Source organism: Polypterus senegalus, chromosome 11 (genome assembly GCF_016835505.1).
Source record: "Polypterus senegalus isolate Bchr_013 chromosome 11, ASM1683550v1, whole genome shotgun sequence".
NCBI lineage: Eukaryota > Metazoa > Chordata > Cladistia > Polypteriformes > Polypteridae > Polypterus > Polypterus senegalus.
Window position 1 is genome coordinate 73,988,125 of NC_053164.1, and position 16,729 is coordinate 74,004,853.

Below are 16,729 nucleotides of genomic sequence, written 5' to 3' on the forward strand. Positions count from 1 at the left end.
TTAAAGGTGCACACACGCGGAAGTTTGTGTCCCGTCTCTCCATCGCTTGACGCAGTTTGTTGCATAAGTGGATGAATGTTTCTTCAGACATTCGAAAGTTCTCCAGCCACTGAGTGTTTGTAAAACCGGGAACAATCACATCCCACCACTCTGAGGCACGGTTAAATGTCCAAACAGATGGTCTGTTGCGGTGACTTTTTTGCAAAATGTGGAAGATCTGTAATATACAGAATCAGCATTTTAATGTTACACTGGCAGTTAAGTTCATTTTATGCTTTGCAACATTGATAAAAGTTAGCTAGTGATGTGCTTTTTTTAGATGCTTACCCTTGCGCGTCGTCGAGCTAAAGTGTTGTCGTTGTCTGCGTGTTGTTGTAAAAGTTCCACGGTATCACGGCAGTAGAGGCGGCGCAACTATAACGACACGTGAATAATCCCGCCCACTCTAAAGCGGTACTAAACTGCAGTCGAAACGCAAACCGAGCCGAACTGAGCCGAACCAAGGTGAGCTGTACTGAACCTTGCTGTGCCGTACTATGCAGTGGAAAAGCGCCTATATGACACTCAGACGGTGGGCCACGACTCACCTTTTCATGGCGACTTTGATATGTGACAACTTCTTTTTTATTTCAGGCACTGTGCGACTTTATGAAGTTGAGCTTTCGAGTTTCTCTGACACTCTATGTCACTCGATCAACTTCTTTTTGTTGTTTATACCAATGTTTAAGCCAAAAAATAGTATGTTTTTCCTTGCCTCCACTTGGTATTCGCTAAACTTCTTCTATTTTTCCCCCATGCAATTGCCTTTTTACAGAATGCTAACCTTAAGGGTTATTTATATTGATTTGCATATTCAAAGAGGTGTAATTCTGGGAGGAGCTGGGGCGGGACAGGAGGCGTGTGCACATGCGTTACTTTTCACTCTGACCGGGATTTATGGAGTGGAAGAACGTGGAATTTGGCGAACACACAGATTTATGCATCTGGATTTTTTTGTGCATAAGCACATTTCCACTTTTGTCCTTATGCCATGTTATAGTGCAAATTCTACGCATGGTGTTATGCATGAGGCCCTTGGTGAGACTCTGCAACATAATAGGGAATAATGAGTAAAAGATCCAAGTTTCTTTTCGCATACAGTTTCATGAAATTGATGCTAAAATTTGTTTGACGTGTGATTTTGCAATCGCAAAGCTCATTTAAAGGTTTTTATTTTTTTAGTTTATAGAGAGGAAATATTGCTTCTCAAAAGTTTAGCAAAGCCATATACCTCTTTTTGACCCTTTGATTTCTCATGAAAGGTTTCAGATGAAAGGAAACAGGGAAATATTTTGTTTTTTTGGAAAAGCATTATGGCAAAGGCAAGCTGTAATCCAGGGAGAAAATGAAATTATTGTGCAAAGTAGTTAAGAAAAAAAAAACTACCTGTGGTCTTCCCAATCATGCTTTGTGCATGGTGTGCTGAATAGGCTGCCTCCCATCAGCCATAGCACATTGTTGCTGCCTGATGGGAAGTGTAGTCCTGTAATTGGCACAGCTACAGATGAGATCAAAATATAGGGAGAGAAAAAAGCTTTACATGTTGTGGAGCCGACCCGGACACAGACAGGCGGACATGTTATTCATCCCCACCACACATTTATTATTTACAACTATTTACAAAGTTAGGTGTCACTCAGACACAGAATAAAGTGCACAAACCCCAAACACACAGTCCTGGCCACTCAATGTCTTTTCTTCGGGCCGCCTCCACAATCTCTGCTCCTGCCTCGTCCTTCTTCCACCCGACTCCAGCCTTGAATGAAGGGAGACGGCCCCTTTTATACGCTCCCGGATGAGCTCCAGGTGGTTTCCAGCAGCTCACCGGGTGTCCTCCTTAATCTTCCCCCCAGCACTTCCTGGTGTGGCGGAAGTGCTGAGGTAACAGGTCCCCAAGGCATTGGGGCGCCTCCTGGCAGTGACCACGGGCCCCTACAGGGTGGGGCTTCCATGCCCTCAACCTGTGGCCCCCAAAGCAACCAGGATGGCGGCCCCCACGTGATCCAGGGTGGGCGCAGACCCACATCTGGTCCCTCACGGCGTCCCGGCCGGGTCATTGCCCCTGGCATCCCTGACAATGTATAAAACACCAATCTTCCTAGCTTAATGCGAAGAATTTAACTGAACATAAGAAATTTGACTAATGAGAGGAGACTATTCAGCCCATCAACCTAATTTGCTTAGCTAATAGCAAATAGATGCACCTGGTTTTCTTTCCTGTGTACAGCTTCAAGTGCTGCTATGTCTTTTTGGTAGCGTGATGACCAGAACTGCACCCAATACTCAAGATGCAGCCTTATATAGTCTGAACATAACATCCTTCGATTTATATAAAACAGTTTTAAAATATAACCTAACATTTTGTCTTAATGGCTTCTGCACAATGCTTAGCTGGCTAAAATGTGTCAACATAAACCTCTAAATCCTTTTCAGAAGTTGCCTCCTTTGGGACAATGTCTCTCATCTGTTATTTATAATTATGCACACGGGTATTAATTTGTACTTTTTTACATGAAACTGCATTTTCCAAGAGTTAACCCAGTTCTAAAGATTGTCCAAGTCTTTTTGAATTGCTTTCTCTGCCTCCTTGGTGTCTTCCATTGCTCCAGTTTTAGCATCATTTGCAAATGTCATGATTACTAGCTATATACAGTATGTTGGAATCAAAGTCATATAAATCATTAAAAGTAACGGTCCTAGGGCAGACCTCTAAATGACTCCACTGAAGACCTCGCTCCACTTTCTCCTCTTATTTGTACTCTTTTTCTCCTGCTGGTTAACCAACCTGAGATCCAGTTTTGTAGGTTACCTCTGATGCCTGCAGTTTTTCGTTTCAGGATTAATCTTTGGTGAAAGATCGTATCACAGGCTTTTTCTGAAGTCTAAATAAATTATGTTGTATGCTTTACATTTATTTCCATGTAAATTATATTAGTAAATGTGGCATGAATAAATAATGCACTTTTACTAGAAAAGGATAAGTAAAGTCTTAAAGCATGTCATTTTTGAGTAAAATCATCTAAAATTAGCTGTGTAATAACGACCTACCTTAAGAATCATCTTCAAGTGTTGTTTAGAGTAACAGCTTAGATTTGCTGCCGTCTTTTTGGATTTTCTGCAGGTATTGTCAAAGAGGTTCATGGGTGACTCCATCAGGAGTGTGCCCAGCATCAGACTGACATTCAGTCCCGATAGTGTGGTGATCAGTATAGAAAGGTGCTATATAAAAGAAGGTTGATGCATGTTAAGAGTGTTCTTTGTTAGCATACACTTTAAAATATTATACAAAAAAGCAAATGATTTGTTTGCCTATAAATGGCATACAATGAGGATAATCCAGAGTGATTGCTTAAGCAAATCTGTTATGCATGAGTAGTAAATTCTCACTTAATCTCTTTCACTGTGTGCCAGGATTTATTTATAGGTAATATGGAAGGTGAACATAAACTGTATTTGATTTAGCGCTTATTTCACGTGAAATTCCTTGTAATGTGATTTAGATATAGAGAGCAGTAGGCCTACAATTGCTCGCGGGCTTGTTTTTCAATTTCATATTAAAATGGCTCGCTTCGAGTGACAGTGACTCGGCGATGGGGGCTGAGAGAGCACACATAGGATTTAGAGTTCAACGCCTCAACCCAGCTAGCTCTCTCCTTTTTTTCGCCTTAGCTAATGGTCACTTATTTGAGATGCTGGCTGCTCCGAATCGCGTTTAAACCCGTGTTTGAGACAGCACCGTACTATCATTAAACAGGCGGACTCGGAGTGGCCTTTCTATATCTAATCCGCCGGTTCACGCTATAGTCCGGATTAAAGTTATAACTGTGGCTAATGTTTCAGTCGGTGGGGGTGCCAATGACGCGCGCCACTGATGCTTCTCTGCCATACCTCACACTCACACTGCGGCTCGCCAGCTGTTCTACCAGACTGTCTGCTTTCAACTTGGACCCGAGGTAAGGAGCAGGTTAGTCAGGTGGTTCGCGCGTGCGCTCCTATCAACTGTGGAAAACCCTCCCCCAGTGTCGAAACGTAGAGACTATGAAGCGCGGGTAGGAGCTCACCGTCCTATTTTACTGCAGACTCGATCGCGCTGATTATATCCATCCGCCTGTTTATCTGACACATCCGATCCAGGGTTAAAAAAAAGATCGCATCCATCCCTCTCTCTGCGCTCCCCCACCCCCTCCTCACTCCCTCTCCAGCCACACGCTGCAATCATCTTTAAACCTTGCGATCAGCCGCATTATTCTGCATGTGGGGCAGCGAGCGTTCGAGGGGTGCCTCGCTTCAGCCTCATCTCTGTTTTGAAAGGCAGCGATTGGAAACCGTGTTGCTGTTACGGTAGAGATGATAAAAAGTACGCTTTTCAAACAGGATCTATAAACGCTCCCGTGTGATGTACGGCGGCAGATTAACGGCGTGTGAAAAAGGGAGGGAGACGACTGCACAGATTTGACTCGCAGTCCGAGGGGGCTGGCTTTTGTGCGCGCCGCTCCTGTGAAAGCCGCTACAGACACACGCACGCACACTCCCACCAGATAACCAGCGAAAACGGCATCCACGAAAAGGCGCACTGTCAACGAATCGGAGCAAAAAGCGACAAAGGTGAGTGTCCGATTGCCTTTGCGGGTGCTTCTTCGTTCGGTCTTGTTCTCCTGCTCGCTCCCATTTGCTTTTGTCGTCGCGGTGTGGGGTGCGCGCGGTGCATTCATTATTTATTTGATGTACTAAACAGCGCATCATTTTCCAAAACTGCGACACAAATTGCAAAAAGATCTCACGAAAATGTTAGAAATTAAAGCGTTTACTTTCTGTTAAGGCCGGTTTATCTTGGAGCAGTTATATTCATTTTGGAAAACCGTTCATTCATACCGGCAACCCATTCATCCATCTGTCGGCGGCCATTTATTTATTTATTTATTTGTTTGAGGTGTTCAAAGCGGCTTTAATTCACAGACACGTAATCGGCCAACACATTTTACCCAATATTTTGTTTTGAATCCCAACAAACCGCCGGCACCCATCGCACTATTTATAAACCTGTTCTTGGAACACCCCTATACATCCGAAACAGAAACGCACAAGCTGAATGTATAAAGTATCGTCTGCATAGATTATATATATATATATATATATATATATACTGAACATATTGAGATGTTAAAGTCTTTAATGGGATCTATTCTTATTTCGGTGAGCTTTATCAGCATGATGTTAGACTGTAAGCCACAAAGTTGTGTGTTTAATCTCCACCGGTGATTCACTGCGACCCTGAACCACCAGCCTGTTCTATAATTGTAGACAATAAGTCTAAACAATTATCTAATACCTTTAATTTGTAAAACACTGGTGGATGAACTGGACTCTAAGGCTACATCCAAAATAAATCATATTGTTTTAAAACAACAGATTTTTGCCCAATCATTTTCAAAATAACTAAAAATCTTTATGCAAGACATTCATCTATATACCAGTGCTAGAATTCCTAATCAATATGTACTGCACAAAGAAAAACCGAAATGTGTTAACCTTAAATGCACTAAAATAATCCCAATTTGAATAAATAAAGCAATGTTAAAAGCCATATGCACTTACATATCAAAAGACAAGTGATAAGAATGATTACAGCTTGCTAAAAACAAAAACTAAACGCACGCACTAACGGTATATGTGAAAAAGCCTTTAGCGTAAAAATGTATTTTATTTTGCAGTTAGCACTTAAACACCCCTACTGTAGCGGATTCGAAGGTAACAATGTAAATAGATTAAATGTGCGTGCGTGTACTGATCTGACCCGATGTCTATTCATATATACATGACTAACGGTTATTCTAAAGCATAGCCTTAATACAGTCATCGCACATCTGTCTTAATTCGGAAAATGAACATGCCACTTTATACATTCTGAATAAAACCTGAAATATTAAAACGTATCTATTCACAATTCAGAGTCCTTACGGAATTTATCCTTAAAACATAACAATAAGTACACAAGATGCGTTAAACTACGACATGTGCTGAAAAAAATAAAACCACTCGTGCCTGTTTAAGTCACAAACCTGCTTTAAACTGTAGTTTTACACACACACTGTTTTCAAACTCACACTGTGGAAATACCACGCCTTTTAATCTAAACGCGTAAAATATGAACTTTATGTTGTTAAAAGCAGTACATAACGCCGATTGCACGCATGTACTGTATTTGATAACAGTTTAAATGTGAGGACGTTTTAAAAGCCCGTTTCATTTCGGTCACTGTTCATATTCGTGGGCTGCACTGACGTTGCATCGGCACACAAAAGACCGCTCCGTTATATGGAGACGAGCCCATTTCCCTCGTCTATACGTTTTTTTGTTTTGTCTGTATTTCTCCACGCACGTATGTGCGCATGCGTGGAGTTACCGCGTGCTGCGTGTTATGTTATTCCGCCACTGCTAAGCGCGCTGGCTGGAGGAGGACGTACTGAACAACAGAGCTGGCGGCGGCTCTTGTTAAATTGGCTTATTGCTTTTGTAACCGGGCCTCGTGTTTTCTGGTTGAATTAGTTTGATGACTGGTGGGATTACGGATTATGTAGATTAGCCTCCATTTGAATCGAAGACCTTATTTCTTTAATTTGGCGGCGTTGACTCGTTTGCGCCAGTCAATTCACCTCGAGCTATAATATAGTGGTGCTTTGTTTTATGTCACACACACACACAGACACAAACTCCTAGGCTTTATGCGTTTTTCAGCAATGTGTTTTTGTGTGTGTTTTAGGAGTTCTCTCACAAAAGGATTTGTAACGTTCACGGGGGTGCCAACTTCTCTTTGCATTTTCCCATCAGTGTCCGTTGTGAAATTAAATAGGACTCTTCACATGGCAACTTTGATAAGTATTACTTGAATAAGTCGTTTGTGTTTTATTAATGCTCTGGACTGAGTTGGGTAATGAGAGTGGAGTAATGCATTAGGTGTAAGTGAATAGGCATATTAAGTAGAAGTGTCCCAAATTTGGGTGTCCAGTTAAGATCTGAGGTGGGGCACTGTGAGGAGGAAACTGGCTCAGCTACATCCCTCACCATCCCACTGAAACACGCCAGTTTAGAACTGCCAGTTATACTAATCCACAAATCTTTGGGCTTTGGGAGAAAAGCAAAGGTAGCCAAAGAAAAACACCAAGAGGCACAAAGTGTGTGGACGAGTTACACAAATGGAGAGCAGGTGTATGATTTGAACCCTGAAGGCTGGGTTTGTGAGGTACTGCCTGAAAGTGTGAGCTCAGTTTTCAGCAGATCCGTTCATTTGAACTGTAAGCAAAATCCATTCACCCATTCCTTTCTGTGACGTTTCCTGATTCAATTTTAAGCTTATGATGGAGTGCTAACAGCTCTGATCGAAAGGCTGGACACACCCCTGCATTGGGCGCTGATTCATTTCTGAGCACACGCTCAGCTCGTACCATAACACCAATTAAATAGCTGCATTTATCTCTACCCTGATTCCAAAAAGTAAAAATAAAAAAAATATATATATATATATATATATATATATATATATATATATATATATATATATATATATATATATATATATATATATATACAGTATATATATTCCTCACTGCTATACTGTATAATGGCTAGCCTTCTCTCACTCTATATATGCCCCTTGGCTGTTTTCCCTTTTATGTGACACCTTCCTTCCTTTTCTGTTTCTGGCTAATGGTGTCCACATATGCCTCAGTATATTGTAATAATATATTTTTTGCAGAAATAAAATGTTTGTGTATATATAGTGGATATCCATCTATTTTCATTGATAATGTGTGGCAGAGGGATGCAGAGGAAACTATTGCACTTGCCCCACATTTTTATGAGTGTTTAAATGCAGGCTGTCAGCGTGATTGGCATCTCTAAGATGGCCTACAATTGAATGTATGTGGGTGTTTGCATTTACAAGAGTTGCTTTTGTGTCTTCTGAACCCACAGAGAAAAAAAAAGAAAATTAAAATATTTCTGTGACACTTTTAATTAAATAATTACAAATGTGTAATGCTTCCATGTTTCTACATTTGTGAAAGAGTCAACGTGAATTACTTAGGGAGGCCCAGGATGTCAGGATTGGGTATGGAACTGATAGTTGTCTGAATTGTGGTGCAGGTATTAAGTCACTAGACTGATTAAGAACTCATCCCTGGTTGTAATACAATTAAACCTGATTCCTCAACAATTTCCTTTATAACTCAGTGTATAAAGAGGTCAGTTAAATGGAATACAAGTTCAGCAGGGCAGTATTAATGCTGTTGTTTTAGTTAGTAGTAAACGTTGGTGCCAAGCACTTGGATTAGTGGCTGCAGAGTTGTATTGTGTGTTCACCTGACTGGCAGATGGTTGCCAGGAGTGGAGATGATCACCAAGGTGATGTAGGACATGGAATTGCCTGCCAACATGCACACAGAGAAGGACTGGCTCTGCACCAGTGGGGGCATAGCTGTGATAATTGTCCTGGAGGTAATTCTTGTGAGGATACAAGGGGGAAACAAAGATGCCCCGGGGGTCCTGGTGAGAGGCCAGCAAGACCGATCTATGACAGGGGCAGATAGTGCCACGTTTGCCTTTTGAGAGGACAGGTAGCCCTTTGTGTTTCTTGACAGACCTGGCTGTTGAAATGCAACGCCCCCAAAATGAAGTCATTTCAGAAAGCCACCAGGGGGCACCCCAGTTTTTCTTCACTTGGTCCTGACCCTGGATGTGTTATTAATATTCTGTTTTCCAAATTAAATTTTTGTAGTGTTGTTGGAAATGCTGAATCAGCATTAGTTATTTATTTGGAGGTAATTTTATTATAGTTAGAAATTACTTCCTTTATTTTCTGACATAATCTTTTTTTGTTGTGGGCGTTGCTGTCTCGTGGTATGGTTGGTACCATATTACCATGGAAACCAATGCAGATGTGAGTGTCATCTGATTTTGTTGCCATGATGGCAATACTTTTTGAGGTTCATCCGATTTTTTTTTTTTTTTGACAAATCCTAAAAAGTGCTTTGTGAGTTGTGTTTCTGGTTGAAGACTTTCAAGTTTGATTCTTTGTTGGCTTTTAAATTTGTTTGGTTATTGACATATGTTTCTTCTTCTGGACCTAAAAAAATGGATGCAATTCCTAGCGAATCTTGGCAGTGCTCCTTACCACTAGACGACTAAATACAGAGTTGGGAGGCAAGTTGTGGACATAGGCTCATTGGCAGAAGGAATACAGGCCAGAAATATAAGACGTAAAGCCACAAATGAAAGATATGATTGGATGTTATCAGAATGTTGGAAAGATGGGAAGCCTACTGCATGAACAGATAGGGGAAAAAAAACAAAGGCATATTATCAAGTTATTATTATTTAGCACCTCTCCTCTGTGTAATAGACTTGCATCACATTCCAGGCTACTTCCAGTCTTGACCCTGCTACCTTGGGCTGTAGGAGTTCTGTCTTGCACAGGAAATACATATATACTGTAAATATAGAGACTTTGGGGCACCTGGGGATCGTGCTTATTATAAAAGATGTCATTTGATAGCAAAGCACGGTACGTCCAGGCATCCATTTGATATTTTGTTGTTTTCCTATTTTTTCCTTCTGCACCTTACATGTTGTTTAGGAATCATTTTACTTTGTTCATGTTACAGTAAACTTGAACTTGAATCACCAAGTCTTTTGATCAGTGGCATTCAAAATTCTCACTTACGTTTAGTTATACAATACATATTATAACATACTGAAACCCATTTAATCTAATTCAGTGTTGCAGGGGCTGGAGCTTATCCATTATGGTTTCTTTGAAATTAAACTTGTAGTAGCTTTAATTGTTGTGGGACCACAGATTCTCAGTGTATGGTCCTGAATCGTGTAAATCTACGTTTTGAGCTTTGAATGATGCAAACGCGAACAGATTATTGTAGTTTTGGATATATTGTCTGTAGTGTTTGTGGTTCTTTTATTTCTAACAGATACGCCTCTTCATTGAGCAGAAACACTACTTTTCCCTGATGGCGACACGAAATAGACGATCTGCAAGTCTCCGACTTAAACTTTAAAGCCAAACAATATCTTCATACTTCTGTCATATCACCTATGTCCAGATATTCTATCTCTTTTCACTGTTCCGTTATTTCACTGCGTAATAATTTCCATTTGTTAGTGCTGATGCAATCTTTACTATCAGTTTTTAAAGACTTTCATAATCTCTGACCTGCTCTGCATGTGTATCGCACCAACGTTTTTGAACCTCTTTGCAAGTTCTAGTTTGTCTTCTACTCTTTGTCTTTTCTTCTTCCACCGTTTGTCTTTTATTTCCACCCCCGCTTGGACCTTTTAGGTTTTCAATTCATCTCTTAGCACAAAGTCTCGTCTCACGGGACATGAAATTATCTCTCTGAAAAAGTCTCGTCTCGTCCCAAGATTTTTTTTTATATAATAGGGAGATAATACAACTTTTTTATTTTCTTTTATTATACCATCATATATATGATATAATTATATGGTAGAACTAGCCAACCCGCGGCGTACCATACGCCACATAATCAGGCCGGATTTTTAATGATTTTTAAGCACAGGGAGAAAATTAACATTTGAAAAATCGGTAATGTAATAAATTAGCAAGAAAAGCAACATTATAACAATGCACGGAACAAACTAACACACAATCGTCCGTGACTGAAAACTGGCGGACCGCCATCGCGCCGCACCTACTCATGTGCCCACCTCCAACTCTGCATTTGAGTTGTTGTCGTCTTTGCACAGTCCACATGCACCTGTGACTCACGTAGACTGTGCGGTTTTGGCTGCTTTTCTATATATATAATCCACCAAGACACCCGACCACGGTAGTAGCGCGAATTGCTGTATGTAGCGTGTAAAACAGTTTGCCAGGGTGCACGCGGTCGTGCGTCGTAACCGAAAACTTGGTTTTTAAAGACTGCTTACTTCATTGTATTTTAACCTCAGTTGGAAAGGGTTGTTTTAAGGATCCCATGGGATACCCCTCGCAAACCATTTTACACGCTGCGTATGGCGATTTACCTCCGCGAGAAACATGCCTCTATGAACAGTCAACGTGGCTCGGAGTTGCATGTGGGCTGTACGACAGACGAAGATAAATGACGCCGGTTTTTCTGTGTCGTCGTGTCCGAGTTGGTGGACATGGCTCTGCGAGTTGTCGTCGTATCCAATGGTCTCGGAGTTGGTGGGCGTGGCTCCTTCCTGCGTGCACCATAGGTGTCTTACTTGTCGGCGGTTTAGTGAATCCATGCCCCTTCCGCCGTGCTTTCCATGGGTGTCTTGCCTTAGTGAATTATATATACAGATTATCATACCATATAGTGCTTATTGTTCCACTTTTGTGCTGTAGGAGAAATTTTGGTTTTTATATATGTCTATATGTTCATGGTAGGCTGCATGCAAGTCCTGTCCTGGTCACTGATTGCGTAGAGTTTGCATGTTCTTCCAGTGTCTACTTGTTTGTTTTTTCCTTCTATCTATTTTGGTTTTCCTAATACCTCCTTAGATGTGTGTGTTATGTTGGCTGTTTATTCAAAACTGGGCCAACATAGGTGTACCCATCAATGGAGTTGCATCTTTTCCTTGTTGGTCACATATCTTGTGCCTAGTGCTGCTAGAATAGACCAAATAATGAACGGAATTAGCCACATTTGTGAATATTCAGTAAACGTATAAAATTCATTCAGTGGCCACTTTATTAAGTACACATGTTTGGAAACGCTCCTCTAAGTTGCTTGCACCTGTCAATCAGTATATGTTTCATGCAGTCATGGTCAAGAGGTTTAGATGTTGTTTGGTCAAACATTACACTGAGTTTGATGGACAGCCTAAGAGACACTGACTTTGGTTTGATTTCTGGTGCCAGACATGAAGATTTCAGCATCTGAGGAACAGCTGCTCTCCTGGGATTTTCACATGATTACATATACATGTGAGTGAAACAAGAGCTGTAACATGGCAGGAGAGATGATGAAATTTGGAAAAGCTCATTTAGAGAGTTAATATAGAAATATATGCAGTATGTTTCATAATAATGCTAACATGTTTAAGCATCATGTAAGAATGTAGCCTGACACTTAAGATATGGCAAACCAGCAAACAGACAACACTTTCTTAACTGTGTAAGTTGTAGAGTCATGCAGCTGGTGCTTGGCAATGGTCTTGATGAACTATTTATTGCATGTCCCGCTTATGTGAGTGTTTACTGAGTAAAGCAGGTTTACTGCTGGCACATAATGTACTAGGAGCAGTACATGTCAAAGACAGCTTATAGAATGCATTTAAAATATTTGATATCTTTTGCCTTATGTGTACAGTCAGTGGTCCCTTTCTTCAGTATCCCCGTGTGTGTTTCAGCCTGTCTTGGCTGGCGTGTCCTCTTTCAATCGCATTCCTATATATCCTGCTTCTCAGACTCTGTCATTTTGAGGCACCCTGCTCACTTCCTGTCTGCTTTTCGACTACCACCAGTGGTAGACGGTCCCCCATTACCTGCTATGTAAACATCATTTGTAATCTTGTGAATACTTCTCATGTTTAACAGTGACTGTCAGCACTCCTCCTATGCCTTTCCTCTGTATCCTTGTGTGTGTCACCCTTTCTTTCCCAATGCTTCCTGTCTCAATCTTATTAGATTGACAAACCAAAGCAAAAGTGACCAATCGGACCAAAGCCCGTCTGACCAATCGGACCAAAGCCAGTCTGACCAATCAGATGGCTCAAAGGCACCAGACACACACGCACACACACAGGTCATGGCATTTGTGTATGTAGTAGATTTGTCAATTTACTCCCTTAACAGTTTGATAAAACTTTAATAATATGTTGACAAATGAATTGACAGTCATTATGTTTGGCCTTTGGGCCCCCTTGTGAATTACACAAGTCCAGAAAGGTGGATAATCCCTACACCAAGAGTTTTTACAGACAACATCCATTCAGCTGCAGTTCTGTGTGTAGTAGCATCTTGTTAATGAGAGGAGTCAGCGGATAATAGCCAGATTAACAGAAAGGTCACAGATACTCCAATAACATCTGTATGGAGCTGTGGTGTGCAGCAGGAAACCTGTGAAGGGACAAGGTGTTGGACCTTGAAGAAGACAAGCTACAACAATACTAGAGCATGTGGGCTGCCACTGTTCTCCATTAGGAACAGGATGATAAAGCTACAGAGGACTGGTGATCACAAAAACAATTCAACTTTCCAATTTTTGCTGCATCATGCATTAATAGGGTCCACCATTTGTGCAAGCATCATGCATTGTCAACAGTTCAGGCAGGTGGGTTTAATGGTGTTGAGGTGTTTGCTTGGTATCCATTAGGTCTCTTAATTCCAACTGAGCTTCATTTGAATGTCACAGCATGCCAAAGGAATGGCACTCGCATCCCTCTACAAACACAGTTCACTTTTTGTTCAAATATTTATCTCCAGTAGGGTAAGATGATTTCACAACCATGACAGTGGCCTCATTTTACTACAATGAACATTAGAAAGACTGTGACTTGAACAGGCCATTCAGCCCAACAAGCTTGTCCATTCACTCTAGTGGATCTAAAATAACATGTAGTTAAGATTTAAAGGTCTATTCTACTTGGTCATTTATTTCATGTGTACAGTATATGGTTCTTTGTGTAATGAAACACTTTCTGACTGTTCTGTGAAGTCTGCCCTTAACAAGTTTTCACATGTATCCCAGTGTGCTTGGTGCAATGACTTAATACACTCCCCAGATCTCAATCCAATAGAGCATCTTAAGGATGAACCAGAACAGCAGGTTCTAGATATGAATGTGTGGTTAGAAAAATCTGCAGGAGCTTTGTGATACTAAGCATGGACGATGATCCTTAAGGACTGTTTCCAGAAACCTTTTGGATGTTTATGTCAAGAAGTTCATGCCGTTCTGAAAGTTAAAGGAGGTTGTGTCCAGTACCAGATAGGTGTACCTAATATGGCATGGCAGCGTTGTTTAATTCCTCACAGGTTAAGATGATAAACGGATGGAAGGCTGTGTAACATGGGAAGGTGCAGTGGTTAGTGATCCTCGAGGAGATCTGGTGTGGATCTCAGGCTGGATGTGTGGGTTTTGCAAGTCTTAATCCAGGTTCTTTGGTCCTCCTCAATCTTAATAGGATTTGAACCAAGGAGTGTGGCTTTGTGAAGCAGCATTGCTATCTGCTGCACTACCCCTTTTTTAAACACTGGCTTTTTGATGCACTGTTGAAGATAGTTGTACTTTTTAATCTGAAAACTAACCATTCTTGATGCAAGAATTACTTTTATTCTGATGTGTGCCATACTACTAGGTATCCTTATAGCCAAAGACCACCCAGGTTTGATCAAGTTGTTCACTGTCAGGGGCTTTGGTGTCCGATTTACTTAGAACGGTGACCTCCTCCATGGTGGAGCCTGTCCTGACCAAGTCAGTGTGTCTGCTTTCCTATAAGACTTTGTGGTACCCTCACTGTAACATTTAAACAATGGAGGTTTACTTATTGGTATTGCTGGTTGTACAGTGAGAATACAAACATTATGGCTTAGTAATATACAGTATTCATATCAGGGTAGGATTCAACAAAATTGATACGTCTGCAATGAACTGATTAAGTTTTCTTGACCCTGCTTGCTCTTTCGTCATGTCAACTGCGTTCTCATTCTTTTTCATAGACTTACAAGGATTACAAATAACAACGTTAACTACAAAATGAAAAAAGTGATCGAATAATCTCTGAGAGCCCCCCATCCCAGAAGACGCGTCAACAGATCAAAACTTCTGTGGGCCGTGAGCCAAATGGCTTAACCTTCCTTTTAATTATCCTGTGGTATGAGGATGTCACATTAAATGAATTATCTTAGTGTTTTTTATTTAGCAAAAAACATTTGATGGTTTTAGTTTGAGTGGGTGTGTAGCTCGACACAACTGCCAGTTTGTAAAATGCGATTCATGACAGGATTGGGATGATTCCAGCAAATGCTTGTCCTCTGCATAAGTCAACCATTTGTCATCCTCCACCATTCCTAACAAGTTTCATGCAGTGTCCTTGTGGTGTCGACGCGGTTGCCAAAATAATTCAAAAATGGAGAAAATAATAAGGACTAAGGAAATCTGAAAAACACTGCAAATGAATCAATGAAAAGAGAAAAACAAAGAGCAAAACCTTAAATACCAGCGCTTCAAAACTTCGGTATGTATTGAAAATTGCAAAGTATTGCATGTATGAATGAGTATATCTCTCTATTATAAAAAAAAAATCCTCTGGAATGAATTAATATATATAGGTTTCATCCCTGCAAAGGGAAGCAAAAGTGCATATACTTGATGAGCCCCAATTAGGGTTGTGAAACATGTCATGAAATGTATGTCGTGTGTTCTTTGTATTATTTGGCAAGTACTACAGTATATGTCGAGTTTATGATCTGCTGCTTGCAGCTGAGAAGGTATGGTGGCTCTCTGCCAACTGGCTGACCAATCACAAGCCTTACCTGGTAGGTGAACACTCAGATATCAAATTGTGATCAGACCTATGCACAAATATATACTGTATGCAGTATATATATATATATATATATATATATATACTGTGTGTGTGTGTGTGTATGTATGTATGTATGTATGTATGTATGTATGTATGTATGTATGTATGTATGTATGTATGTATGTATGTATGTATGTATATATATATATATATATATATATATATATATATATGTATATATATATGTATATATATATGTATATATATATGTATATATATGTATATATATGTATATGTATATATATATGTATATATGTATATATATATGTATATATATATGTATATATGTATATATATGTATATATGTATATATATATATATATATATATATGTATATATATATATATATATATATATGTGTGTATATATATATATGTATGTATATATGTATATGTGTGTGTGTGTATATATATATATATATACTAGCAAAATACCCGCGCTTCGCAGCGGAGAAGTAGTGTGTTAAAGAAGCAATGAAAAGAAAAGGAAACATTTTGAAAATAACGTAACCTGATTGTCAATGTAATTGTTTTGTCACTGTTGTGAGTGATGAGTGTTGTTGTCACACACATATACATACATACACACACATATATACACACAAATGCATATATATATATATACATACATATACACACACACATATATAAACATATATATACATATACATACATATCTACATATATACACACACAGCTATTTCGTATCAGTGCAATACGCTGTTTGTTAAAACGGTTGACTCCGCTCTTCGTGCAATAACAAATCAAATCATTCAGTTGTCTTTGCTCATATGTCATTTTAGAGCTGGATGCCTGGCATCTTTTTTTGGCCACAAGTTCGTTTCTGTTTGCTGTGAGGTTCTGTGTTGTGGAGATTCTCAGGATGGATTGCAGGTGCTCATCAGTGAGGCGACTCCTGTGTGCTGTTTTGTTAGTCTTTATCACTGAGAAGAGCTTCTCATACAGATATGTGCTACCAAACATGCACAAGGTTCGAGCCGCATGTAGACGGACTTTTTTTGTTCTTCAAAGTCACCAAAGCGCCGTGCAAACTCAGTGCGCAATAACTGTAGTAAGCGGTAAGTGTTACGGCAAGGCAGCTGAAGCGCTGCATTATGGGATCTGTA

The 16,729-nt window shown here is 40.1% G+C and overlaps 1 protein-coding gene across 2 annotated transcripts in view; it reads left to right on the plus strand.

Annotated features, from left to right (window-relative positions):
* Positions 1–4,304: 4,304 nt before the first annotated feature.
* Positions 4,305–16,729, plus strand: part of LOC120539198 (spectrin beta chain, non-erythrocytic 1) — a 311,676-nt gene continuing 299,251 nt past the window's right edge. The window contains exon 1 of one of the 2 annotated variants that reach the window (XM_039769050.1): positions 4,305–4,644. The gene's annotated coding sequence lies outside the window, so the exon portion shown is untranslated. The remainder of the gene's footprint in view (positions 4,645–16,729) is intronic. The other variant, XM_039769052.1, reaches the window with a different exon arrangement.